Source organism: Erythranthe guttata, chromosome 11 (genome assembly GCF_056151865.1).
Source record: "Erythranthe guttata isolate IM_541 chromosome 11, IM_541, whole genome shotgun sequence".
Classification (NCBI taxonomy): Eukaryota; Viridiplantae; Streptophyta; class Magnoliopsida; order Lamiales; family Phrymaceae; genus Erythranthe; species Erythranthe guttata.
The window spans coordinates 8,691,859-8,719,828 of NC_142543.1; the positions used below are offsets into that span (position 1 = coordinate 8,691,859).

General features: G+C 35.7%; 2 long non-coding RNA genes and 1 pseudogene across 3 annotated transcripts; 1 reads left to right on the forward strand and 2 right to left on the reverse strand.

Annotated features, from left to right (window-relative positions):
* Positions 1-962: 962 nt before the first annotated feature.
* Positions 963-2,523, reverse strand: LOC148766941 (uncharacterized). Its single transcript, XR_016034364.1, has 4 exons — positions 1,999-2,523; positions 1,882-1,917; positions 1,188-1,253; positions 963-1,106 (listed from the first exon to the last, which is right to left on the reverse strand). It is a non-coding gene; the product is annotated as an uncharacterized LOC148766941 (long non-coding RNA).
* Positions 2,524-6,661: 4,138 nt separating this feature from the next.
* On the forward strand, positions 6,662-8,286 carry LOC105971305 (uncharacterized). The gene is made up of 3 exons (XR_001174034.2): positions 6,662-6,976; positions 7,099-7,464; positions 7,597-8,286. It is a non-coding gene; the product is annotated as an uncharacterized LOC105971305 (long non-coding RNA).
* A 15,528-nt stretch (positions 8,287-23,814) lies between these two features.
* Positions 23,815-27,755, reverse strand: LOC105972111 (DNA replication licensing factor MCM5-like; annotated as a pseudogene). Its single transcript, XR_016034565.1, has 9 exons — positions 27,617-27,755; positions 25,792-25,901; positions 25,593-25,688; positions 25,283-25,374; positions 25,100-25,190; positions 24,607-24,716; positions 24,274-24,402; positions 24,085-24,186; positions 23,815-23,976 (listed from the first exon to the last, which is right to left on the reverse strand). The product of XR_016034565.1 is annotated as a DNA replication licensing factor MCM5-like (transcript).
* Positions 27,756-27,970: the final 215 nt, after the last annotated feature.

Genomic DNA, 27,970 nt, shown 5'->3' on the forward strand with positions numbered 1-27,970 from the left:
TTCCGAGTTTTATATATATATATATATATATATATGGGCCATTTTTTTTTTTAGAATATTTCGGATTTTTTTTTTGAGAATTGGGGTCATTTTGTAATTATTTACAAAAATACAATAAAGCGTCGTTTAAAACGACGCGTTTTAAGGGCCGTTGGATTGATCTGAGATTGACGGCCAGATCTCCTATCTTGTCCTCCTAATCTGACGGCCAGAGATTAATCTGGGCAATCGGACGGCCCTTAAAAGGCGTCATTCAAAACGACGCCCTTTGACCCGCCACACTGGATTACAGCGTCATTTAATATGACGCGTTTTACCAGCCGTTGGATTGTGTTTAAATCAACGGCTGGATTTGATCTAAGGTTTTTTAAATTTACTTAATTCTTTTTATTGTTAAATTGGAATGGTTAATTGAATTTTAATTTTAAATTAATTATATATTGTATTTTAAAAAATTTCCTTCATTTATTTATGCAATTTATTTTATAATTCACTATAAAATAATACGAATTTGGAACATTTTTTTTCATTCCAATTTCCGATTTACGATTTCCGATTTTTCCGATTATTTTTTGAACGGAATTGGAATTACATATAAAATTATTGGAAATTCCGATTTCCGATCCGATTGTATTTCGGAAATAATCATGTTTGAATTATGTTGGAAATATATATATATGTTTGAAATAATCATGTTGGAAATATATATATATTGTATTTTTGAATTATTTTTCTATTGATGTTTTGCAAGAATTATAGTTGCTTTGATATATCAATTATGTTGTTTTTACAAGTGTTTAAATTTTATTTGATTGAACTTTGCTTTGGATTCTTGCCTTTTGCCGGAAAATTACGAAAATATTAAAAAAAAATACTAAAAATTACCATTATTTCCGATTTTGGAACAAAACATTAAGAATTAATGCAATTTCCGAAAATTTCGAAATAAAAATTTCAGCAATTATTTAATAAACAGGAAAAAAATAACAGCTCCAACCCCAAGTTGTACTATATTTGTACAATATAACAAATAATTACCTTCAAATTATTATTATTTGCTAGCTACAAAAATCCCTTCTCAAACCACCACAAATTACACTTCCAACCTAGTTATAACAATAAAACAAAAAAAATTAAATTTTCAACAATAAAAAAAATAAAATTTGTACAATATAACAAATAAATACCTCCAAATAGTTATTATTTGCTAGCAACGTAACTCCCTTCTCAATCAACCACAAATTACATTTCACCTAATTATAACAATCAGAACACAACAAAATTTAAATTTCAGCCATTATTTAAAAACAAGAAAAAAAAAACCATGAAAAGATGTTAAATTATTAAAACATGGGATCAAAAGTGAAACTAATGTAAACTTGAGGGGCTAATGCCATAACTAATACTACCAATTTATCCACTAACTTACTATTAATTAATTAATTAATTTATCCTACTAATTATTCTACTCGTATCATATTTAAACCATTAAAAAAAATTAAAATTTCAGAAATTATTTAAACACAACTCGTGACAAGTTCAAGTTCCCCTTCGAGAATTATTTAAACACAATTTATCCACTAACTCACTATTAATTAATTAATTTATCCTACTAATTATTCTACTAATCAAACATTCCTTCTTAAATCCACCACAAGTTCAAATTTAACCTAAAAGTAACAAGTAAAAACAACAATAAAAAATTGAATTTCATAAAAAATTATATATATTTTAACAATACAATAAATAATTTATCTCCAAATAATTAATAAGTTACTAGATAAAAATACCATTAATCCACCATTAATAAAAATTTAACAAAATTATATTAATAACTAAAATCCTATTTAACTATAATAATTGAAAAAGTGAAAAAATTACCTCAATAAGTAACCTGCTGAAATTAATTAAAATTACCTACATTAATTAAAATATAAATTAGAAACTACAAATAAACAATAATTAAAAAAAAAAAAAAAGAGAGCAAAGAACACTTACATTTGTTGTTGGGAAGAAGGGAGCAGTGGGAGAAAGGGCAGCAAAAATGAGGTGAAGGAGATTATTTTTCGGATTAAATATATATATATATTCGGGTAAATCAGGGCCGTCGGATCGAGAAGGATCGGACGGTCCATAAAACGCGTGGTTTTAAATGACGCGTTCAACCCTGACAGGTCAAAGCGCGTCGTTCAAAACGACGCGTTTTAAGGACCGTCAGATCTTGTCTTCAATCCGTGACCGTCAGATAACGAGGACAAAATAGGAGATCTGGCCGTTGATCGCAGCTCGATCCAACGGTCCGTAAAGCGCGTCTTTCAAAACGACGCGTTTTAAGGACCGTCAGATCTTGTCTTCAATCCTGGCCGTCAGATTAGGAGGGAGATCTGGCCGTCAATCTCAGATCAATCCAACGGCCCTTAAAACGCGTCGTTGTAAACGACGCTTTATTGTATTTTTGTAAATAATTATAAAATGACCCCAATTCTCAAAAAAAAAGTCCGAAATATTCTAAAAAAAAAAATGGCCCATATATATATATATATATATATATATATATATATATATATATATATATATATATATATATATCAGATTTTACAAATGTTTAGAAAAAATCTTTTGCATCTCCTCTCTACCCCCAGTTCGCCACTACGAAAAGAATTTGGTGGTGTCGAACTGTAGATCAAAATTATTAGCATAATGTAGTTTACGTCTCTCGTATGATTTCCAAGTTATATATATATATATATATATATATATATATATATATATATATATATCAGATTTTACAAATGTTTTATAATCTAGTGTAAATAGTGAAAATAGATGAAAATAAGCATATTTGGGCCCATATAGATCATGGGCTATGACTATACGAGCCGGGCTTTGTTAATGGGCCAATGTTCATAATCATATATAACTTTATTAATTTATTTAAGTGTGTCTATATTAGTTGGGGTTGTCTAAGGTCCGAGAGGGGTTGTACTTCTCGGACCATTATTATCCAATAAAAATATGCCACATCATATAAGTACGTACCCAGCAACAAAATGTACGAACCCTGAAATATAAGGAAAATTACGAAAAAACCCCCTTTAATTAAACTTAAAATATAATGAGGAAATTAATAATCCAAAACTTAATAAGTAATCAACAAATTTAAAATCATATTAAATAAAGATAAATATTACGTCAAATTCAATTAGGCTTCTTCTAATACTTTAAACCTAATTCCGTTATGTTCATTTATTCATCATCGATCGTTCTTCTCCAAAAAAATAAAAAATTAATCATCATCAATCGGTTTTTTTTTTTTTTTTTTTCTAGAGAAAATTCATCATATATCGATCATTAACTCCCTTCCTGGCAAACTTCTCTGGGACAAGAAATCATCATGTAGAGAAAGTATGTCAATCTGTTCTTGTATATGCATATCAAAAACGAAAAATCCAATTGTACGTGGGTATCGCAGGCAAGGTGTTTGATGCAATTCCTATATGATTAAAATTTTCTATAAACCACTTTTTGTTGGTATTAAATACTGGAAACAAAAATGGGGAACCCCACATTAGGGCAATTTATATGTTATGGACCTTATGTTGTGAGGTACAGAGCAATTTCTCCTCTGGTGCATGTCTTAATGGTTATTTTGTGTTCTTAACAAAATGTTTGAGCATTCTAATTTTTTTTTTGTGCTGCAAACAACCAATTTTTTGTGCTTTTCTAAATTTTATGCTCGTTGTTTAATTTGTTTTACAAAAATTGTTATGAAGGGATGAGATTTCTGCATGTTTCGAACAAAAAATGCATGCCATGAGGTCAAATATCTTAACCGAACAAAATAATGCATCAGATTATGAATGTTGTTTTGAATTTAAGGCACAAGTCTGTGAAAATTGTTCCATGCTTTATAATATTTGAACGGAAATAGCAGATGATCATTTACATGTTCATAAAACTGGTGAGGGCATGACTCATAGGAATCACTCCAATGTGTCTCGTCGGGTAGATAATCTAATTTCGGCGTACAAATTGGTTTCGATTAGCACTGACATGTTCTAGCAATTTCATACTATTTTTTTTTTTTCATTAAATCTATTTGGCTGATATCTGTACTCGATCTTAATGCATGCCTAGCTATACAGCCTCTATATGCATTGATGTACATTGTACAATTATACCTTTCCTCAGGAACTTCTTCACTATATTCCAGCAAAGACACTAATCAATTCTACAGCAGTTTGTGGTTTGACGCATTTTGATGTATTTCTGCTGTTTTCTCAAGTTAAAGAGGTTGAAATTATTTTGTTAGTAATTTTATATTGTTGGACAACCTTTTTTTCTTTTAATCTTAGCGAAAGATTAAAAGAAAAAAAAAAATCATTCTTGTACAGCCTTTGCCATGGCAATAGGTCTACCCACCATGTAAGCAATATTTGTGGCGTCTTTGGATCTACTTCTCCAACCTCAGTTCAAATGCACATGTTTAGATGTCAAATTACAAATTCGACTTAACAGATTCTTGGCGAGATGATGAAACGACGTAGAAACTAGGGATTCTATTCTTAATCTCAATCAATTTTGTTTTTGGGGAAGAAGAGGTTTTGATTTTATTTGTCGGGTAATTTTGTTAATTAATTATGATTATTATTATATTTTTTAATGGATATTTTTTAATATATTGATTTGAGTTTATAAGGTTAATTAAGTAATTTAAATAAAGTACGATGTACGTACGATCGATTTTTACTGGGTTCGTACTTTAATAAGATATAGGTCCCTAGTGACAAAACTTATTTGAACTAAATGACAAGTCAAACTAAACTTTTGCTTCACATCCTTTATAAATTTCATTCCAAAAATGCCCTCCAATACAAAAAATGAAATTTGCACCAAGTAATATTTAAATTGCATTTATCATTTTTTATTTTACATTTAACATTTTCAAAAAAAATTCTTTTTCGTATTTTTTTATTTGTCTGATATAATATTAAAAATTAATATTTTTATATTTTTTTAATTTTATTTGTATATTCTTAACAACTATTTAGTTGATTTTTATAGATAAATGCAGAATATGAATCACAATATAGTAACCCATAGTTACGTAATCGTTTATAGTCATCATAGTCATGTATCCAATTTCATAGCACACTCTTAATATATGTATATCACTTTCATCCATAGCAACCCATAGTCACTTGTAGTAATCCGTAGTCATCCGTAGTAACCCATAGTCACTTGTAGTAATCCGTAGACAACTATAGTCATCCTGAAACCCTAGATACGCCCTCTTGAACCTTAGCTCCGATCTTTTGATTCACAACGCCGTCAGACCCTGTAGACTACCGTAGTCATTTTGAAAATTCTAATTTCACCGTTTTAAACCCGAGCGCCGCCAGCAGACGAAGACCGACCACCGTTGAGCCGTCATCGCCTCATAAAAATTAGACACACACGTACCATGAATTCACAACCAGCCCTAGTCGCCGTCGAAAACGTGCAACAAGCAGATCAACGATGTCGAATTAGCAACCCTTCCCTGCTGCTCCATAACCAGACGCACAAACAGTGATGCAATCGCCCCTTCCGCACCAGACCTAGGCGAGTCGAGGTCCGCCGCGCCGCCGAACAAAGCTTTTCCAGAATTGCCGCGCCACAGTTGGTTGCAGATCTGTTGTTCTCTTTTTCAAAACATCAAAAACAGATCTACTAAAGATACATAAAAAGAAAGAAAAAAAAAACAAAAAAACAAAAAAACAGATATGTCGTATCAGATTCATCCGATGGCAAAGTGAGTCTTCTCTTCTCCACGTTCCGCGTCATCCTCCCGCCGCCCATCATTCTTGCCAACAAAACCTGCCCCCTCGAATTCCAAATTCGATCTGGTACTTGTCTTGGCATGAAACTCTTTCCTCTTCAGCCCCGTGCCGAACAAGTCAACACTATAGAAAGAGAGAGGGGTGGGACGGTTGAGAGGGGTGGGACGGTTGAAAAAAGAAGAGAGAAAACCGTGGTAGGGAGGCGGAAAAAGAAAGAACGAGAAAAGGAGAAATGAGAGAAGAGAGAGAAACCTAGGTTTTAATTTGTTATATTAAGGGTATTTTCGGGTTAAATAAAAATAAAAGAATGTTAATCAAATTTTGTTTACAAATAAGGATTTAGTTAAAATGTTCAATTTAAGGTTGTGTCTTACATCTAATTAGGTTTAGTTTGAGGGGTATCTCGAATATTAACCCGATTTTTAAATCTCTAGTATCGTACTACGTCGTATTAGTAAATTAATGGATGAGATTAAATTTTAATTATTTTATACGGTCCAAATTCAATCGTTTAGGTCCGAGAAGTACAACCCCTCTCGGACCCTAGACAACCCAGGGGTTGTCTATGGTCCGAGAGGGTATGTACTACTCGGACCCAAACGATTAAATCAGGTGCATTGAAAATATTAAATAAATAGTTATAACCACTTATTTGAAGTACGATCCAAGTACGAATCAGTACGAACCTAGGAATTTATTAATTAAAGTACGAACCTAGTAAAAACAGATCGTACAACACCGTACACAGATCGTACTTCGTTTAAATTACTCTTTTAACCTCATATAATTCTAAAAAAAAATAATCCGAGTAAAATCCAAAAGAAAATCCGAGTCTCTCCAAATAATTTCTCATAATTTTTTCCCAAAAACCATGAACTCATCCCTAACCCCCAAATCATCTCTAATTCTTCAATTTCGTAAGAATTGATATTGATTCCTCGGAATTCAACTACTCTTCGGGAAGGGATGAAGTGGTCGTCCTAATACCAGTGCGGGAAGAATGCTTCTTCGAGCGAGCCAAGGAGATTTTTGCTGTTAGGGGCCGATGACAGACCTTGGAAAAGCTGCGGCGGTGGGCGAATATAGAGGCGTCGAATACACAGTGTATAGGCGATGGGATTGAGCAAGTTTGCATGCTAAGTCCTTGTCTTACAGTAACCCTCTTATTCTGCTAAATCTTGTCCATTTCTTATTTTCTACTTTGAACCATGGATTAAATCTTCAATTTTCAAAATTGATTTACTGGATTTTCAAAATCTTAAATTGATTTTCGCAGTATGCAACCCTTCCACCAGACAATCCAGGAGCCCTCCCTATGTTAAAAGTGCCGGGAACCAATCCAATGGTGGGAATGGTGGTGAGAGCAATTCGAGTTCCCAGGTTTACATCACCGGCGGAATGTCCGACGCGGCGACAAGCCTTACCAGCCAATTGTAGAAACGTATAAATCGGTTCGCGACGAGCCGTACTGGTCGTGTGGATTCCCAGAGAGAGAAGGCACTCAAGTGGGACGCTTTGTTGGATGATGTCAGCCCGAACTTACAGCATGATGGGTTCGAAATTTCGATCAAAGATGGAAAGAATCTGACCGTCCCGACAGCGGAGCTGCTAAAAATGAGAAATCATCTAACAGGATTATGAGGTCCATGTTTGTTCATTAATTCATAATAAAATTAATGTTGATATTGTGTATTATATTATTACTCGTCTCATGCTTTGGTTATGTTATGTCATTTTTGAAACTGAGATGTTATTATTGTTATGATGTTACCAGATAAGTACCATAATCAATCCTCGAGGAGCTCCGTTAGATGGGCCGTATATAGAGTTATAAGGTGTGGGCAGATGACATGGAATTTAACTTCTCTGAGGTTATTCTCTGAGGTTGTCAGTTGGAATGTTTGCTTTGATTTTGGAATGTATGCTATGATGTTTAAAAATAATTTTTGTGGGAGTCCATAATTGTCTTTATAATTGGGACTTGGGAGTTGATAGGCTGTCCTATGTTCATCATTTTATATCTGAAAATGTAAGTGTGGTTATGTTGTGTATTATATCACCACCAGACCGGCGAATATCACTCTCGATTCCGCCGGGAACCACTACTATAACTGCACTCTCAGCCAGAACTTAACTGTAACAGTATAGACTCGTCAGCTGGTGGCAGGGCAAATTCACCGGCCACCCCCACCACGGTACCACCCCCTCGTGTGCAACTTCTCAGCCAGATGCTTGTGCACAAACCACCAATGATGAAAGCCCTATGCGACCACCATGACCCCACCTCCTCTTGATTCTGCATCAGTTTCTTTGACTGCCATCGTCTTGCTTTCTCTTATTGTCCACTTCAGTAGCCTTTATTCTCCAAGGGAAAAAAATACTAATTTTTGGGTATATTTTTCGTACGGTACTTTACAATAAACTTTGTTTTGGATTTATTGTAATTTACACATCTCAATTTTGTATTAGATTGTAATGTTAAGCATATTGTTTCTTTCGCGGTTGATCAGTATTTTACTGTGAGAATAATTATGTTTAATTCATGTGAAAAGACAAATGTATTTGTTGTTCTATAAGCGAATGAAGAATTAATAAGGACAGGTTATAATTTGAATGCCCAAGTAATATCTTCACACTATTTAGTAATAACAGCATGCGTCAAATGTTTGTTCCATATTCAAAATAGTGTCATTGATGTGTATTTACATTATAGATTACAAAATAGGCTATAGAATTAAATCAAAAAGTCCAGTTTTAGAAAGGAAAAAAAACACAATATTCATATTTCTGAAAATGTGACCATACTAATATCAGTTTACTATATAAACCAGAAACAATTATTCATATTGAAATATGAAGACGAAAAGTGACCGTACTAATATCAGTTTACTATATAAACCAGAAAATAAAATGATGCAGCAAACACCACCTCAATGACATCTCAATGACATCAGTTCAATTGTGATATATATATATATATATATATATATATATATATATATATATATATATATATATATATATTGAAATGTTAGGGTATGGATACATTACAAAATCATACATATACCTCAAAACCGAAAGAACAAAAATTCATGTGGGATTCTTAAAAACAGCAAAAGCCTTACTATAATATAGTTTTTTTGTATCCTTCAAAAACAAAAGATTTCCATCTCAAAGCCACATGAAAGTAAATCAATCAACATGTTTTTAGAGCAACATCACATAATTACAAAAAATAATCAGGAAAAAAAATAAGGTTCGAGTGAAGGTGACTACAGAGGTATCTCAGAAAAATAAGTCATAAAAAGTGAAACATGGTCCTGCAAATGGTATGACCGGAGATCTTCGAGCGTTGGTGCCTTCATAACAGAGTTGAAGCATCAAAGCTGAACCTCGCCCGTTGAGCCCTTGTTGCTATCGAAAATAAGCAGACTGTAAATCTCTTCGGCCATCTTCGAGTATACCACTATGAGATATATATAATGAGTATGTTAGAATGGATATATACTAACTTGAAATGAACAACCAATAAATGAGCATTCAAGCACTTAAACGTAATTCATATAAAACTACGATTTCAATTCATAGGTAATTTCTCTGTTAAAAGATTTTCCATGTCCACTTGAAAAGCAGAAAATAACCTAATTATACAGACAAGAGGAAAAACTTACCAGCAGTTATTTTTACTAGAAACTCACATAATGAAAAGAGCATGCTTTCATGTTTAATATTGAAACCTTGCTTCAGACTTTGCATTAACTCTACTAGCAAGCAATTTCAAGAAATATGGTAAGACATCAGATTGGAACATTCTCAAAATTCCCAATTCCAAGTGCTTAATCTGATCTTCCGATACAAAACAGTACTCGATTTTATCTGGCCATCAAATTTATCTAATGCTTAATCACGTAATTTAGGTATCTAATGTTTCAAGGTTGTGATACAGAAAATACCGCTGTTACCATCAGTTGATAAAACCGTCAAGAAAATAAAATGGATCAGCTATCATCCAGTCCTACAGGACACATGAACAGATTTGTCTTACCTTTCTCTACGCCGTACGGCAAGAAGAATCACAGGCAGTTTGCCAGAAAGAAGGAAAAGATCGATGATGTTTTTTTTCTTTTTTGTGTGTGAGGAACCATAGTTTATGAATTATGGAGACTGATGTTATTAGGTTTAAAGTTTAAGAAAACTAATTGGATTTGATCGTGATATTCCTTTTTTTCCATGTAATATGATTTTAAATTTGTTGATTTGTAATTAAGTTTTAAATTACTATTTTCCTAATTAAATTTTCATTTTTTATTAAAAGGGGTTTTATGTAATTTTACTTATAAGGTAGGTATCGTACTATTTTGTCCTGGGTACGTACTAATCTTATGTGGTGCATTTTTATCGGCTGATTATGGTCCGAGAAGTACAACCCCTCTCGGACCCTAGACAACCCCAATTGTGTAATGGTAATATAGTAATTTTACATGAAGTACGATGGAGTACGAGGAAGTACGATATGTGTACGATCTAATTTTACTAGGTTCGTACTAAAATTAATAAATAACTAGGTTCGTACTGAGTCATACTTGGATCGTACTTCAAATCAACGGTTATAATTATTTATTTAATATTTTCAACGCATCAGATTTATTCGTTTGGGTCCGAGTAGTACAGACCCTCTCGGACCCTAGACAACCCCATCTTTTTTATCTAGTGTTTTTGCTATTGTTTGTTGATGCATATTAAAGTCCTAGTATTGTAGTTCGTGTTTTTAAGAACGTTGTCGTGAATGCTCTTTTGCGCATGTTTTTTTACATGTACGTTTGTACATGTCCATTTGAGGGAGTAATTTATATAGATGATGAATGTACACTAACTAATAGGTTTTTTTGCAAAAACCATCCCTGTGTAATCTAAAATTGGTGAAAAACCCCCCATGTTAAAAAAATTAGCAATAACCCCCTATGAAAATTATATTAGTCAAAGGCAACAAGGGCCCTACCAGCTTATCGTGTGCTCCACACACGGATTGTTCATGTGTTATCAAAGACAAGAAATCAGGCCATACACTGATTAATATCCAGATGACTCAAAACAATATGTTCCCATTGGAAGTTGGCATGGTGGGAAATTTTGCTCTTGCTGCTGGTGGAAAAGATGACTCAAAGTTTTGGCATTTACACTACGGGCATCTCAATATGAAGGGTCTAAAATTACTGACCGAAAAAGGTATGGTTTTCGGATTACCGAAAATTGGTTCGATCGAACTTTGTGAAGCATGTATTTATGGGAAACAAACTAGAAAATCTTTTCCTGTTGGAAAGGCTTGGAGAGCTACAAAGTGTCTTGAATTAATACATGCTGATTTATGTGGTCCTATGCGTACTATATCACTTGGTGGGAGTCGATATTTCTTTCTCCTTACCGATGATTATAGTCGTATGAGTTGGGTTTATTTTTTGGAGAATAAATCAGAAGCATTTAAAAAATTCAAACACTTTAAAGCTATGGTTGAGAAGCAAAGCTGCTCTTTCATCAAAGCACTTCGTACGGATAGAGGTGGTGAGTTCGTGTCTACTGAGTTTAATCGGTTTTGTGAAGATAATGGCATTCGTAGGGAATTAACAACTCCTTACACTCCGGAGCAAAACGGCGTCGCCGAACGGAAAAATAGAACGGTGGTTGAGATGGCGAGGAGCATGTTACAAGCAAAGGGGCTTTCGTAATATTAAGAGGAATGATGGTTTTCGTAAAATATTACCAAATCAAAGTATAATTACCTTGGTACAGCAGGAACAAACCCGTCACACTCTTCGCACCAATATTTCTTTGAGACAGGTTCGACCTTCCTCACACAATTTTTACATGAAACATACCACCAATTAGCTGCCGACTCGATTTCCAGAATTTTCGCCAGTATGGATCCAACACATACCTACAGTATATATACAACAATCGATTCTTAAGCATTATATTTGTTTAATTAAGAATATATCAGATATATGTTCGACGAATCAACGTACCTTTGTACTCTCAACGCACTCATCAATGGTCATTCTATCTGCCTGGAGTGGATCGTACGATCGAGGCAAAGAAAGTTGGGACGATAATTGACTAACTGATGGGACATAGACTTCTTCGCTCAATGCAAGCCTGTAAAATTTACAGGTATTAAAATATATAACGATTGATTATACTCAAGGTTATATATACATACATATATATATATATATATATATATATATATATATATATATATATATATATATATATATATATATATATATATATATATATATATATATATATGATGATGCTAAAATGTAGCTCACCTAGGGTGGAGTAGAAAATGAACTGGGAGAGCAAAGCAGACCAGTAGCTTGACAACTTGATGATCCTGAGGTACCTGCGATCATAGAACACATGAACTAAGCCGGGGGTTGATCCGGCGGAAACCCCTCCGACGCTCAAGTCAGACGTGCTGATCATAGAAATAGTCCAGAGAATACAGTTGATAGTATTGCTCAGTTAATAGGACGTACCTTAATAAAATGAGGAAAACCTCTATTTATATGTCGTTTATTGGGTTGGGTTTGCTTTGTTGGGCCCAAGCCTTACTTGAAGGTGTTTGGGCCTCGGTGATATTAGTCTTCGATATTGGACTCGTAGCCCAGTAGGTAAAGAAATTGTAGGCCCATTGGGTTGGCCCAATTAGGCATATCATTAAGCCCCCCACTCTCGAGTCGCTGTGGGGGCCATGTTGTGATGGGTCTCAAATCGTGTCGAGAGTAAAAATTGGAGAAGTCGATCATTGGCGTATGGCCTAATGGTATGCGAAAACGCGTTGGAGCGTGTGTCGGAGGGGTGTGAATGCGCGTTGGCGCATAGCGCGACAAAGTTGCCGCAATATAAATTAATCGAGTCGTCGGTTTTGTCCCGCGACGATGTAGTAGCGATTTATCTCCTCGTGGGAGCTATCTTGTCGCGGGGTAATAGTGTTGATCGAGTTATCTCCTCGTGGGAGTTGTCTCGCGATAATGTAGTAGCACGGATCAAGTAATCTCCTCGTGGGAGTTGTCTCTGGGGTAATCGAGTTGATCGAGTTACGTCTTCGTGGAAGTTGTCTCACGATAATGTAGTAGCACGGAGCTAGTATTCTCCTCGTGGGAGTTGTTATTTTTCGACATTTTCAATGTTTTGACGCGTTGCTTGTATGTGTTTACATATAGCTTTCTGCGTGATGTACTTGAGGAGGGGATCAGGCTCTCAAGATTTTTTTTTATATGGGGGTCGTGCCCCTTGTTAGACCTCGTGGGTCTTAAGTATGTTTGGACCGTGGCCACGTTTTAATGAATGACCCATCGAAAACAAGTAGATAAATTTGAGTAATCAAGCTGGCCAGACTATATAGATTCTCATAATATCTCTAAGTGCTTCTAGGATTGTAATCGTGCTAACTTGAGCTTGCGATTATATGGTGAATTTCGGGCGAGTTGTCTCCTCATGGGAGTTGTCTTGAGCGAAGTTGTAGGAGCATTGGATGATGCGCGATTTAGGCGCGTGTGGATTGAGGTTGCTCTGAGCGAGTTGTCTCCTCGTGGGAGTTGTTTCGCAGCGAGTCTTATTATCGAGCGAGGTGGTTGCACGTGGGAGTTGCCTTGCAACGGATTTGTAATATCGATCGAGTTAGCTCCTCGTGGGAGTTGTCCCGCTGCGGGTTGGGATACCGAGCGAGTTGTCTCCTCGTGGGAGTTATCTCGCTGTAGGTTGTAGTACCGAGCGAGTTGGCTCCTCGTGGGAGTAATCTCGCTGCGGATCATAGGATGGAGCGAGTGGTCTCCTCGTAGGAGTTATCTCGCTGTGGGTTCGTAGGACCGAGCGAGTTGGCTCCTCGTGGGAGTTTCCTTGTAAGAGGTTGTAGGACCGAGCGAGCTGTCTCCTCGTGGGAGTTGTCTCGCTGTGGGTTGTATTACTGCGCGAGTTGGCTCCTCGTGGGAGTTGTCTCGCAAGCCCCCCACTCTCGAGAGGATGTGGGAGCCACGTTGAAAAGGGTACTGGATCTTGTCGAGAGTAGATCGGTGTTGTAGTCTTGCGTTAATCGTTGGCATGGTGTGGAGAAATAATTTTTTTTTTTTTTTATTTGATAGCGAACGCAATTTGGTAGGTGCGTTAAAGAGCTCGCGCAATTTGGTGGAGCGCGTTGAAATTCTCGTGCGATTTGGAGAAGCGAGTCAAAATCTACGCGCAATTTGGTGGAGGACGGTGAAAGTTGAGCGCGATTTGATGGGAGCACGCAGTCCAAGGGCTCCTTGGAAAGCGCGCGCGCGTGCTTGCGCGCGCTCCAATTTTTTTTGGGGAAACTACAGATAAATCCCTAATCCAAAACTCAACACACAGATCAGTCCCTAGGTAGTTTCCCCAAGCAATTCAGTCCCTACTCACGCGCCTAACATGCAGTTCAGTCCCTAATAAAATGTGCAAATACTAAAATACCCTTTACTTTATACTAATTTTACATAACTTTTTTCCAACCTCCAACGCGCCGTTTGTGTTACACGCTCTTTGCCCGTTACATTTCAAAAATCAAACAACAAGAAAGAAGCTAAAAAGGCGCAGGAAAAAAACCACCGTTCAGTTTATACTCATTTACATACAAAGAAGAAACAGAGAAGAAACGAAGAACAAAGAAACAACAAAGAAGGAAGAAACAACGAAGCACGAAGAATCAACAAAACGCAGAAAAATTATAAAACGAAAGGAAAAATAAAAATAAACAAACCCATTTCTCGACAATGGTGAAGCAGGGTAAACAACAAGGTTTGATTTTTTTTTTCTTTCATTTTCTTGGAAACAGACCCATTTGGGTGTTGCTTAAGCTTGCAAAAAGGTTTATTTGTTGTAGAATTGCATGATTTTGAACATATCCTCTCATGGGTATTATGCCTCGACTTTATTCGGTGTTTTCCCTAATCATTAAATCGGTTCCAATATCTGTTTTTCTGTTGTTTGGGTTTGCAAAGATCATTTATTTGTTGTCGAATTTCATGATTTTGTAACAGTTTCCTCATGGGTATTATTCTTCGGTGACATTAGCATGTCCCCAAAGCATTTTGAGTCCTAACAAGGGTTTCATATAGGATATGGGAAAGAGGCTTATTGTATTTTTCGTACTGGTTCTATAGTATGTGTCATGGACAGTAATGGTATTAATAGTGCATTTAGATGGTATTGACACAGGGTACTCGAAGTACTGTCCCGAAAGCATTTAGTCCCAACAAGGGATATGTCATATGTAATAATGGTATTGACACAGGGTACTAGAAGTATAATGTTTGATGGTCCTGTAGTATAAGTCATATGCCATAATAGTATTACTAGTGCCTTTGAATGGTATTACGAGTAACTTTGGATGGTATTGACATGTGGAACTTTATAGTACGTTGTATTTGTTATAATTGTAGTTTTATGTGTATGTAATTGCCGGAATTGATGTAAAAGAAGATTGCAGTCAATGTATGTATTTTATTTTCGTAGGCCTCGTTTTACAGGCCCCGTTTTACAGCAAGGTGATTGAAAGAATGTCTGGGTTGGAGATACAATCGGAAGCTCAATGGGTTCATGGATGCAGACAGCAGGATGGGAACCTTGATTGCGGCTTGTTTGTCTGCATGTGGGCATATTGTCATGCTGTAGACAGTGAAGATATTTGGTTTAAGGCAAAAACTTGCGATATCAAAACACTTCGCCCAAAACTAGCAATTATCTTTCTGAGGCATCGGGGAGTAGAAGTGGAAGCTAAAGATGAAAGATATTTAGCGTTATTGTGAAAAAACTGGGACTGGAAGTGTTTTGGGGTTTTTGTGTTTTTTTGTAATTAATTAATGAACAGATGAATGTGTTTTTGTGCCATAAACAATCTGTCCTTTTGTTGTAGAGCTAATAATACTATTGATTAGCTCTACTCGTACTTTTCCATTGTATACATTGTACTATATGTTTCGATGAAATGTACTTACCTTTTGAACACATGGTACTTTATTTTGCAATTAATTAGTTTGTATAAAGAATATAAGCGTACCATAAAAATGAGCAACAAATACTTTCTAGTCTATTCGAAGATACCTTGTCAACACTAGACTTGTACTTACGTGATGAACAAAGCGTACTTCACATGTGTATTCACGAAAAACATACCATAATCGATGTTGATCAACTCCCACATTGTTCCTATTTATTCTTAATAGTCTTAAACTGAAGAGTTGTGTCTTAAAATGCGATCATATGGATGCATTGGCCCGACAATAATATAGAGTGTAACAATACTATATGAATGACAAACATATACTTTATCAGTGAACAAAGCGTACTATAGTCACGAATCACTTGTACTTCACATGTGTATTCATTGTACTTACTTGATGAACAAAGCTTACCATATTTTTTGATGAATTGAATTGTACCAATTTCATTGACGCTTTAATGATCAATAAGTACGGGAGATGCATAAATTATGTTTTAGATGGTTATTTTAAGGTAGGTGAGAATAATTGTTGCGTTTGGAATACAAGATCCCATAAATATGTTGAATTTCATACATGATACTCATATACTATACAATATATTCATACAAGTCTACAATGCTCAAGTGTAAAACTAATATTTTCCTCAATTGTTACCATAATCGATATTGATCAACTCCCACATTGTCTCCATTCATTCTTAATAGTCTTAAAATGAAGAGTTGTGTCTTAAAATGCGATTATATGGATGCATTGGGCCGACAATAATATATAGATTGTAACAATACTATATGAATAACAAACATATACTTTATCAGTGAACAAAGCGTACTATAGTCACGAATCACTTGTACTTCACATGTGTATTCATTGTACTTACTTGATGAACAAAGCGTACCATATTTTTTGATGAATTGAATTGTACCAATTTCATTGACGCTTTAATGATCAATAAGTACGGGAGATGCATAAATTATGTTTTAGATGGTTATTTTAAGGTAGGTGAGAATTATTGTTGCGTTTGGAATACAAGATCCCATAAATATGTTGAATTTCATACATGATACTCATATACTATACAATATATTCATACAAGTCTACAATGCTCAAGTGTAAAACTAATATTTTCCTCAATTGTTACCATAATCGATATTGATCAACTCCCACATTGTCTCCATTCATTCTTAATAGTCTTAAACTGAAGAGTTGTGTCTTAAAATGCGATCATATGGATGCATTGGCCCGACAATAATAAATAGAGTGTAACAATACTATATGAATGGCAAACATATACTTTATCAGTGAACAAAGCGTACTATAGTCACGAATCACTTGTACTTCACATGTGTATTCATTGTACTTACTTGATGAACAAAGCGTACCATATTTTTTGATGAATTGAATTGTACCAATTTCATTGACGCTTTAATGATCAATAAGTACGGGAGATGCATAAATTATGTTTTAGATGGTTATTTTAAGGTAGGTGAGAATTATTGTTGCGTTTGGAATACAAGATCCCATAAATATGTTGAATTTCATACATGATACTCATATACTATACAATATATTCATACAAGTCTACAATGCTCAAGTGTAAAACTAATATTTTCCTCAATTGTTACCATAATCGATATTGATCAACTCCCATATTGTCTCCATTCATTCTTAATAGTCTTCAAATGAAGAGTTGTGTCTTAAAATGCGATCATATGGATGCATTGGGCCGACAATAATATATAGACTGTAACAATACTATATGAATGGCAAACATATACTTTATCAGTGAACAAAGCGTACTATAGTCACGAATCACTTGTACTTCACATGTGTATTCATTGTACTTAGTTGATGATCAAAGCGTACTATATTCACGAATAACCCAAACTTTACCAGCTTATACATTGTACTTATTTGATGAACAAAGTGTACTATATTCACGAATAACCCGAACTTTACCAGCTTATACATTGTACTTATTTGGTGAACAAAGCGTACTATATTCACGAATAACCCGAACTTTACCAGCTTATACATTCTACTCTTATGTTCACTAATTAAACAACAGTACATAGGTTTTACATAGCATGTAGACTGCAAATATTACTAGATTCAACACTATCAAACTATGAACTACTCCACCTTCAGAATTGCAATTCTTCACTTCACTTTCTTGATGGACTTGGTTCATCGACGCACTTGTAGCTTCATTTTCTTCACGATTTGAGTTGGAAAAAGTTTGCCCAACTTCAAATGGTTCACACGAATGGGAGTAGCCATGGTGTGGGCAACAGTAAAATAACCTTCCGGGATTCCAAACCATTGTGGGGTGGGTGGATTTTACAGTGATTTTTTCGTCGGAAAAAAAAGGAAACCAGAGGAGAGAAAGAGAGAAGAAATAGAGAAGAAAGAGAGCAGTAGAAACAGAGAAGAAAGAGAAGAAAGAAAGAGAAGATGAAGAGAGAGAAAAAGAAGAGAGAGAAAAGAAGAGAGAGAAAAGGGTGAGAGTGAAAAAGAAGAGAGAGAATATAATAAAATATATAAAATTCACATTAGGGACTGAACTGCATGTCAGACGCGTGAATAGGGACTGAATTGCTTGGGGAAACTACCTAGGGACTGATCTGTGTGTTGAGTTTTGGATTAGGGATTTATCTGTAGTTTCCCCATTTTTTTTTTTTTTTTTTTTTTTTTTTTTTTTTTTTTTTAACTGCTGATGCGCGCGTGCTGTGCACGCGCGCGCGTCAGGCGCGTGTCGGCCACGCGCGCGTGCGGTGCACGCGCGCCTCTTCTCTCTTTTTTTTTTTTTTTTTTTGTTGCTGAAGCGCGCGTGCTGTGCACGCGCGCGCGTCACGCGTGTCTGCCACGCGCGCGTGCGGTGCACGCGCGCCTCCTTCTTCTTTTTTTTTTATTTTTTTTTTTTTTTTCTCGGTGCGCGCGCGCACAGCTGGCTTGGAGGGGCGCGCGCGCGGCGGCTTGGCCGGCTCGGGGGGCGCGCGGCTTGGCTAAAATATATATATATATATATATATATATATATATATATATATATATATATATATATATATATATATTTTTTATTTTTTTATTTTATCTCCTTCTTTTTTCTTCTTCTTTCTTCTTCTCTTTTTTCTTCTTCTTTTTCTTGTGTCTTTTTTCTTCTTCTTGCTTCTTCTCTTTTTTCATTCTCTTCTTTTTTCTTCTATTTTTTTTTTTTTTTATTTGGTTGATATTCACCTCCTTGGGGATGTTTTATTTTTTGAATAGGATATTACCCTCGTTCCTTGAGATGGAATGTGCACCCCCTTGGGGATGTTTTAGTTTTTGAGTAGGGAGATTATCCTCGTTCCTTGAGATCGGATGTGCGCCCCCTTGGGGATGTTCCATTTTTTGAGTAGGGAGATTATCCTCGTTCCTTGAGATCGGAAGTACACCCCCTTGGGGATGTTTTATTTTTTGAGTAGGGAGATTATCCTCGTTCCTTGAGATCGGATGTGCACCCCCTTGGGGATGTTCTATTTTTTTAGTAGGGAGATTATCCTCGTTCCTTGAGATGGGATGTGCAGCCCCTTGGGGTTGAAAGGTAAGTGGATGTACCACCCTTGAGATGTGATGCCCAACTTTAGGATGGGATAGCCCCCCATTTAGGATGAGGCGATCACGAACCACTGGGGTGAGATGCCCCACCTTGGCGATATATGGTGCCACTGATTCAGTGGCAGCACGAGTTGAATCTTCCGTGATCATACGCTGAAGGTCTTCTTTGGTTATCTGAACCGTTCGAGAAGTAAGTAGAAATTGATCATGTTGAGGACCCAGTGGGGCCTCACGAGGAGGAGCGTTGGCTCCTGCTATGACGAATGAAATGTTTTGGGGGCGATGTGACCCCCAGGGAGTCGATAACCCTTGGCGAACGAAATATTTTGGGAGCAGATGTAAGCCCCCAGGGAGTCGATAACCCTTGGCGAACGAAATATTTTGGGGGCGATGTAAGCCCCCAGGGAGTCGATAACCCTTGGCGAGCGAAATATTTTGGGGGCAGATGTAAGCCCCCAGGGAGTCGATAACCCTTGGCGAGTGAAATATTTAGGGGGCATATGTAAGCCCCCAGGGAGTCGACGGCGGTGGTGCCATAGGTGGCTCCACATGTGGAGCAGGTGCTGGTATCGCGTTGGGAGCATTTGCTCCCCTCGTGGCGATATATTGGGTCACGGCCTCTATGGCAGCGCGAGTTGAAGTTTCTGCTATCATGCGTTGAAGCGCATCCTCGGTTATTTGAACCATTCGAGGAGCAGGGAGCGGTGGATCGGCGAGTGGTTGGTCCCCAAGGGGGATCACCTGAACCTCGCGAGGCGGATCCATGGGATGTGGAGGAGGTGGCAAGCCAGAGCCTCCACGAGGTGGGAGGTCATTTGCTGTGTCCTTTTCTCTCCGAGCAGACGCCTCAGGAGGATCTTGTTGGCTACGTGATCTGGTCTGCATCGTTCCCACAGACGGCGCCAAAATGATGATGCTAAAATGTAGCTCACCTAGGGTGGAGTAGAAAATGAACTGGGAGAGCAAAGCAGACCAGTAGCTTGACAACTTGATGATCCTGAGGTACCTGCGATCATAGAACACATGAACTAAGCCGGGGGTTGATCCGGCGGAAACCCCTCCGACGCTCAAGTCAGACGTGCTGATCATAGAAATAGTCCAGAGAATACAGTTGATAGTATTGCTCAGTTAATAGGACGTACCTTAATAAAATGAGGAAAACCTCTATTTATATGTCGTTTATTGGGTTGGGTTTGCTTTGTTGGGCCCAAGCCTTACTTGAAGGTGTTTGGGCCTCGGTGATATTAGTCTTCGATATTGGACTCGTAGCCCAGTAGGTAAAGAAATTGTAGGCCCATTGGGTTGGCCCAATTAGGCATATCAATATATATATATATATATATATATATATATATATATATATATATATATTAAAAGTTGAATGATCAAATGTTAGTACATATACCTGTAGTCTAAAACTTCTTTCAAATTCGTTCGATCAGTAGTTGTGATCCATGTCGAACATTTGACAAACTCGTGCTTCCTAAGTATGATTTTAGGTGAATTAATATACAAAAATATGCATCAATATTTTAACAAATTCCTAAATATGCATCAATATTAGGGTATGTAAATATTAACACGCACCACAATAAGTTTTAGCCCTGAAACACTGAAGTATGACCACAGTCCATTTTGGTCCGTATTCGTTACATATGCATCAATTTGTTCAGCAAATGCTTCCCATAAAGTACATTTAATTGTGTTTTTCCTGTAATGTAAAATAAATTACTAAAAATATTATAAGAATAAATCCATATAAAAATTGTAAAAAAAAAATATATAATATTTAAATTACTCTAAATCTTGCAGAATAACATCCAAAAGTTTGCTTTTCTCTCCTTTTGTAGTGATCTCCTTTATATGCCCCTTCTCTACCACATGGCCAATTACATATGTACAAATAAATAAATTAAATCAAATGTACCAGAGTTATATACTGAATCAAATTGCAACATTATTTTGATTACTGAGGATTTCTACATAACCCTTGTGATACAGACGACACAAATATATTAGTGATTAACGGTAAGACATAACAAACATTTACCAAACTAAGTTATATGAAACAATTGCGTACCAAATAATAAATATTCATCCACATTCTTCTTTATTGTGTCGAAAGAAACGAACTTGAAGTTGGTTGTCGGAATATATTCGGCTACTAAATTAGTAACTACAGTCATTCCGACAAAATTGAGCTTAAATTTGTACGTAGATACTCTAAATGGTAAATTTGAATCACCCACCAAGAAATTTTGAAACATATAAGTTTCGCCTTCTTTCACTAATTCCTTTAATTTCATAATGAGATTCTTTTTTATGGTAGCATGAATACGCATACCCTGTTACAAAATCAATAAAATAGTTAGCTCCTAAATATTGGGAATATAAAACAAAAATAAAAATAAATAAATAGAAAAGAATCCGGAAAAATAAAAACATCACCTTCTCATCCAAAAAAACCATTTCAATGCTACCCATTTCTGTTTTTCTCCACCTATCTGGCACTAACCATAGACGAATTACCCGTACAATTATCTTCCAATTAATTGTGCTTGTATCAATTTCATGAAGCAATGAAACCTGTGTAGTTGAATTTCGTGGAGCCATAACTGCTTCAATGAATAAAAATCCTTCAATCCTTCAATGAAACAAAAATCAGGATATTTAAGATTTTGGTGAAATTGGGCAAACGAACTGAGACCGAAGCAAGTGAAAACAGATTAAATAACAGGGACCAAAGCAAGGGAACGTTAAAAAGAACATGGCTTTTTTTACCTGAGGTGTTGGAGCAGCAAATACAGTGAGAGATGGAGAGAGATACAGAGAGAAATATACTTATAAAGAGTGCGTATAAAGAGTTTATGATCTAATGTGACAACTTGTGTTGTCACTAAAATTCATTTTTCTTGTAGTGATATTAGATTATTGTTCCCGATAAGTCTTTGGGGAAACGTGTGATAAGAAAATAGAGGAACCGTGTCATTGAAAATGTGTGGATTTATGCCAATATTTAGGAGATTAGTTGAAGGAATAGTAGAAATTAATATTTAATTACGTGTTTAAATATCAGATTATATGAAATTTAATAAAATATGAAAAAATAGTATTAGAAAATTAATTTAGACTTATGCCAATATTTAGGAGATTAGTTAAATGATTAGCGTGTTTAAATATCAGATTATATGAAATTTAATAAAATATGAAAAAATAGTATTAGAAAATTAATTTAGAATTATGCCAATATTTAGGAGATTAGTTAAAGGATTGGTAGAAACTAATATTTAATTAGGTGTTTAAATATTAGATTATATGAAATTTAATAAAATATAAAAAAAATAGTATTAGAAAACTAATTTAAACTTGTGTTGTTTAACTACGTGTTTAATTATTAGATTATAGGGAAAATTAATTTAGAATTATGCCAATATTTAGGAGATTAGTTAAAGAATTAGTAGAAATTAATATTTAATTACGTGTTTAATTATTAGATTATACGAAATTTAATAATATGAAAAAAATTGGATTAGAAAATTAAATATTTAGAAGATTAGTTAAATGATTAGTAGAAATTAATATTTAATTATGTGTTTAATTATTAGATTATACGGAAAATTAATTTAGAATTATGCCAATGTTTAGGAGATTAGTTAAAGAATTAGTAGAAAATAATATTTAATTAGGTGTTTAATTATTAGATTATACGAAATTTAATAATATGAAAAAAAAAAAATTGGATTAGAAAATTAAATTTAATTCCATTATAAGATATCCTCCAAATGAGCGGGAAAAATTGACCTTAGGGTTTTCTAGGGTTTCTCCAGGAACCTTTCTTTTGTTAATAAGATGTAATGAGATGGATTATAGAGATCGAATCATGAAAATGAAACAAATCAAACATAAAAGAGTGAAATGGGAATTAATATTAAGATGAGGTAGGGGTGGTTATTTACTTACCTTGGACCGGATCTGATTCAGATTCATTTGGATCGGATTGAAAATCAACCTATATGAATGAAATCAAAGTGGATTGGACTTGGATTGATCCGGATCAGATTCATATGAATCCATAACTATGTGGTTTATTATCTCAACTTATTAGGCTGAATGTCTCAAATTATAAGGTTTAATATCTCAAATTACGTAGTTCAAAATCCATTATACTCAACTTTCAAACTTATACATATTCACGCAACACGAAGCTTTAGTGTAGTTGCTATTCTAAACCAACACGAAGCTTCCTTGCCAGTTTTCTGTGCAAGATACACGGAGCAATAGCTTAGTTTCACAAGATAGATATTATAATCAAAATGTTTTAAGCGTTCGATTACAAACAGACTTAAATAACAAACACATCATTCACCGCATCATAGAACAAATAATTCTTCTAAAATGATGGATTGGCTACACTGCTGCAGAAAAATGGCAGATTACAAAGGCAAGAGCATCGGGCTTCAAGCTTTACGGACAATTACCCGTCTTTCTCGCTTATATTCTACTTCATCTCTTTGATGCATAACTACTAAAGCTCTTCTTACCTGTCAGAAACACACACACATAGATCAGTTATAGAAAAAAGACATTTAAAAATTCTAATATCTGTTATCTACTACTGGTTAAAATTCAAAACATTGATTTTTTCTTACAATAGATTCATTCATGCCCATCCTCGTGAGCTCATCGATCAGCCTTCTCTCTGATATATGGCTTCCTATACCCATTCTTCTCTTTATCTGGGTTTCCTCTTGCTGTACATTTTATCAGATTTAGCATCGGTATAATTTATTATAATACGTAAAAATAGACAAGGTAATTGAGAGCCAAACAGTGGTCACCTTTATCTCATTTGCCATCTCGGGAGTAAGGTGTAGATGTTGATTAACTCCGGCACGTGCTTATCCATTGTAGAGTTGTTAAAGAGCCTTATTGCTTCAAGAACGTGGTTGTCATTTGCAACATGAGACCTAATTGTCAGAAAAAATAAGGCTCAGTAAACGGCAACTTCTCACACGATAAAATACAATTCTCATGTTAGGAGATTTTTAAGAATTATTACTCTTCTTGAGCTTTCAGCGTACATCAAATTTGCAAATTTAGAACCACATACGATTTAGGCAATGGGAAGTATAATAATCACATACGGTACAACACGGAACACATCAACTTACAGTGTCATTCTAGCAAGTGATTCACTTAATCTCACAACAGCTTCCAACTGCCTCACTGTAATTGGTATTACGGCTGTCTCACCAATTTCATTTGACTGCCGTCTCATGTCCTACAAGAATCAAATAGCGTAAGAGAAATTTATGGATAACATGTAATACCATTATGCATCAATAACAAACAGGGAAAATACAAGCATCCTAAGCATCAGACGAAACATGATACTTTTCATGGAAATGTTTTCCTTCAGACAACGTCAACATAAGGTTTCTATGCAGATTTAGGAGCAGTAACCAACACTTTGGCTAGAAAGGAAAATAACACTTGAAAAACTCTATCCAATAAGAAGTTAAATAGCATGTCCAAATCATTTCCAGAATATTGAATTGAATATTTGAAGCATTAATTAAAGTAACTATTGCTAGACTAAGATGGTTACAAATGGTTAATCGTAGCATCCAATTCAGTATTATTTAGAAACAGTATAACAAATACCTGTCTAATTTTTACATAACTCTCCTGCAATCTAGACGCGGCAGACTCTGAGAGACGTGGGTGACACTCAGTTCGACAATAGTGTATATATCTGCACGCGAAATTTAAATACATCAGCAACCCAACCAACAAAGCTTAAGCAACCCTTGCGACAAAAACAAGGATCTAAATAGAATTGCATACCTTTTCAGCCAGTTGTCCTCTTTGGTAGTCTTCGAGTCAGTTGCAGTTGCATCAGCTGATGCATGAACTTTGATGATGTGGCTGGCAATACTCTGCAAATGAATAGCATCTGATTAGGTTTAGCTAATTTTCTTCACTTGGCTTTTAAGGAGCTCTATTACAACATTCTGAGTAACAACCTATACTCATGTTCAATAGAGATATTTGGATTTTACCACGACCGTACTTTTAGAGAGACGCAAAAGCAAAAGTCTGAGGGGTCGCTTATGTATGAGTAACATGCTATCCAAAGTGATTAATGTTTACATACCTTGTCTTGCGCATACATTTTGATATCTTTCACAATAAATATTATATCAAATCTTGAAAGAATGGTGGTCTGTAAATCAATGTTGTCTCGAGCGGTCTGAAAAAGAAAATAAGGACTGTTAGTTTCTCAATGGTAAAAAGACTTAAAACCGACTGAAATAGTGACAATATAAACAGTCATTTAACAGAAACTAACAGACCATGAGATCATCATAACGCCCAGATGGAGGGTTAGCTGCAGCAAGCACAGAGGTCCGGGAATTGAGAACTGTTGTTATTCCTGCTTTAGCAATAGATATAGTTTGCTTCTCTTATTTTTTTTTTCAAAAATAAGAGAAGGTAAAAGAAAGATATCAGTAAACTGATACAAAGTTCTAACATAATTGAATGTGTAAGGTAGACAGAAGTTCTACATTCCTCTTTTATCATATGCACTTCATTTTCCAAACTACTCAACAAAAGAGAAAGGGTCAGAAGCGATTTTTGTGTTCATCTCTTAACGCTGGAGTTGGAATAAGATATCTTTCAACTAAATGATAATTGTTTCAGTCTAATTGAAACTTGAATAACTGACAGAAAAAGACCTAGCGAGGCAAAATTACGATGTGATATAGATGCAATGAGAAAAAATATAAATGCATTATTGTAAAAGCAGATCAGATTGGTGTTCTTAATTTGAAGGAGAGTAAATGAAAATTGTGGTTACGAGGGGGAGATAGTCGGCGGGGTTTTGGCGGAGAAACTGGGGGAGGTTTTGATCAGGATCGTAGGAGATGAGGATCGTAGGAGATGAGGTTTTGTGCAGTAATTTATTATTTTTTTGTCGGTTAATGACATTTACTGGACTTCTGTGTATACAAAACTTTGAGTTATGATACTTCAACAAAATAGAGGTTGGACGTAATATAATGTAAACTGTTCCCTAGAAGCATGTCTGAGATTTTTTAGGTATATATCAATGCATTTCAATTCAGATTTGTGGATCCAAGACACCAAGGACTCATAATTCTAGTACGTTGTGTTATCCCCATTCCCCATATAAATGTGGCATGCCATGCGCGGTAACACACACACACACACACACAAAACTAAAAAGGCAAGAGCTTAAGAGACCTCATGGAAAGGAACGAGCAAATAACCAATAAGAATAACATTTGAGACAGGAAGAGTTAAAAACTGTTTTTCACTTTTACAGTTTACTATCTTAGAACGGTTAAATAGAGGCACAATTAAGCAGCACTAGTCAATGTATTAAATCTAAAAGCAATAGAGGCCAAACAGAATAACCAAATCTTGTGATCCTTACCTGTAATGCCCCCCACAATCCAAGGTTTTCGAGACAAAATATTATATTACAATGCAGCCTCTGAAGAGTCTTTTTGATGTTTCTGAGACTAATCTGATCAACCGAATTCGTCCGGAGCGCCAACATAAACTGTTAAACACAAAGGCGTCGATTGATAGTTCATGTGGATTAAATTTACTAAAACATTCAATTTACACAATACCTGGTTTTTTATTTCCTCAAGATTTGTAGTATAGATCATGTGAGAAGAACACCCATTCTTGTTTGAACTATAATAATATACATTTACTTTGGGGGATGTGACGAATCTTTCCAGTTCATCCTTATCTTCAACAGAATAAACCTATGAAAAAAAAACACCCTCAAATGATCAAATATTTGAGAAAAGAGGTACAGAGAGAGATGGAGGTTAAGCTTCTGTCTACTCGGTCTTTTCATTTGCCGCCTGCTTTTGCCGAAAAAGCCTTTGCAATCATGACCCTGTCCTCGGAATTCGCGTAAGCATATGAATTAATGCAGAAAATTTAATGTGGTAAGTCCACGTGTCTGCCTCTGTATGGCGACTGTTGATATGCCAGAGGTTTTGGGGTATGTGGAACGTTGAGGAATCGTGGCCGTTCTTTAATTTGAAATGAACGGCCGGATTCCCCTCGTTTGGGTAGGGATAGAAATTCACTATAAATACATTCCAAAAAGGCCGCCTCCAATTTTTTCGCAACCTCTTCTTCCTCCCTTGCTAATTTTCTGCATCTGCCCCTTTCCGACTCGTGCAAATTTTTTTTTTTCCGTCTGCTTCATCTTTCCCGACGGCACGCCAAGTCCCTTCCCGGAGTATCCCTTAGCTTCACCAGAGGCCATTCTAGCAGGTGATTTTCTCATTCCATTGTTTATCAAAGTTATCCTTTGGTAGGATGTCTAGCGATTCTCCTCCCTCGGGTAGTGGTTCAGAATTACTTCTAGGTGATTCCTACACCTCGTACCTTCTCTTAGACGACGCCGCGTTTGACGACGTAGGCGAGGTAGGTGATGCCCCCTTAGATCCCGACAGGCTAGCATTAAACCCCGTACCTTCC